The sequence below is a fragment of the Triticum dicoccoides genome, chromosome 1B, assembly GCF_002162155.2.
Source record: "Triticum dicoccoides isolate Atlit2015 ecotype Zavitan chromosome 1B, WEW_v2.0, whole genome shotgun sequence".
NCBI classification, from domain to species: Eukaryota; Viridiplantae; Streptophyta; class Magnoliopsida; order Poales; family Poaceae; genus Triticum; species Triticum dicoccoides.
This window is the reverse complement of record NC_041381.1, coordinates 650,964,858-650,967,147: the sequence shown is the minus strand read 5'-3', so window position 1 is coordinate 650,967,147 and position 2,290 is coordinate 650,964,858.

Genomic DNA, 2,290 nt, shown 5'->3' with positions numbered 1-2,290 from the left:
GTTTTATACAGACTTTTGGAGAAGCCTGTATTTACAAGAAAGTGAGTGGGAGCTCTGTAGCATTTCTAATATTATATGTAGATGACATATTGTTAATTGGAAATGATATAGAATTTCTGGATAGCATAAAGGGATACTTGAATAAAAGTCTTTCAATGAAAGACCTCGGTGAAGCTGCTTACATATTGGGCATCAAGATCTATAGAGATAGATCAAGACGCTTAATTCGACTTTCACAAAGCACATACCTTGATAAAGTTTTGAAAAGGTTCAAAATGGATCAGGCAAAGAAAGGGTTCTTGCCTGTATTACAAGGTGTGAAGTTGAGTCAAACTCAATGCCCGACCACAGCAGAAGATAGAGAGAAAATGAAAGATGTTCCCTATGCTTCAGCCATAGGCTCTATCATGTATGCAATGCTGTGTACCAGACCTGACGTGTGCTTAGCAATAAGCTTGGCAGGAAGGTACCAAAGTAATCCAGGAGTGGATCACTGGACAGCGGTCAAGAACATCCTGAAATACCTGAAAAGGACTAAGGATATGTTTCTCGTATATGGAGGTGACAAAGAGCTAGTCGTAAATGGTTACGTCGATGCAAGCTTTGACAATGATCCGGACGATTCTAAATCGCAAACCAGATACGTGTTTTTATTAAACGGTGGACCTGTTAGTGGGTGCAGTTCTAAACAAAGCGTCGTGGCGGGACCTACATGTGAAGCGGAGTACATAGCTGCTTCGGAAGCAGCAAATGAAGGAGTCTGTATTAAGGAGTTCATTTCCGATCTAGGTGTCATACCTAGTGCGTCGGGACCAATGAAGATCTTCTGTGACAATACTGGTGCAATTGCCTTGGCAAAGGAATCCAGATTTCACAAGAGGACCAAGCACATCAAGAGACGCTTCAATTCCATCCGGGACCAAGTCCAGGTGGGAGACATAGAGATTTGCAAGATACATACGGATCTGAAAGTTGCAGACCCGTTGACTAAGCCTCTTCCACGAGCAAAACATGATCAACACCAAGACTCCATGGGTGTTAGAATCATTACTGTGTAATCTAGATTATTGACTCTAGTGCAAGTGGGAGACTGAAGGAAATATGCCCTAGAGGCAATAATAAAGTTATTATTTATTTCCTCATATCATGATAAATGTTTATTATTCATGCTAGAATTGTATTAACCGGAAACATAATACATGTGTGAATACATAGACAAACTTAAAGTCACTAGTATGCCTCTACTTGACTAGCTCATTAATCAAAGATGGTTATGTTTCCTAACCATAGACATGAGTTGTCATTTGATTAACGGGATCACATCATTAGGAGAATGATGTGATTGACTTGACCCATTCCGTTAGCTTAGCACTTGATCGTTTAGTATGTTGCTATTGCTTTCTTCATGACTTATACATGTTCCTACAACTATGAGATTATGCAACTCCCGTTTATCGGAGGAACACTTTGTGTGCTACCAAACGTCACAACGTAACTGGGTGATTATAAAGGAGCTCTACAGGTGTCTCCGAAGGTACATGTTGGGTTGGCGTATTTCGAGATTAGGATTTGTCACTCCGATTGTCGGAGAGGTATCTCTGGGCCCTCTCGGTAATGCACATCACTATAAGCCTTGCAAGCAATGTAGCTAAATGAGTTAGTGACGGAATGATGCATTACGTAACGAGTAAAGAGACTTGCCGGTAACGAGATTGAACTAGGTATTGAGATACTGACGATCAAATCTCGGGCAAGTAACATACCGATGACAAAGGGAACAACGTATGTTGTTATGCGGTTTGACCGATAAAGATCTTCGTAGAATAGGTAGGAGCCAATATGAGCATCCAGGTTCCGCTATTGGTTATTGACCGGAAACGGTTCTCGGTCATGTCTACATAGTTCTCGAACCCATAGGGTGCGCACGCTTAAGGTTTCGATGACAGTTATATTATGAGTTTATATGTTTTGATGACCGAAGGTAGTTCGGAGTCCCAGATGAGATCACGGACATAACGAGGAGTCTAAAAATGGTCGAGACATGAAGATTGATATATTGGACGACTATATTCGGACACCGGAATGGTTTCGGAGGTTATCGGATATATACCGGAGTACCGGGGGGTTATCGGAACCCCCCCCCCCCCGGATGTTAATGGGCCTCATGGGCCCAAGTGGTGGAAGAGGAGAGGCGGCCAAGGGGCAACCGCGCGCCCCTCCCCCCCTCCCCCAAGTCCGAATTGGACAAGGAGGGGGGCGGCGCCCCCCCCCCCCTTTTTCCTTTCCCCCT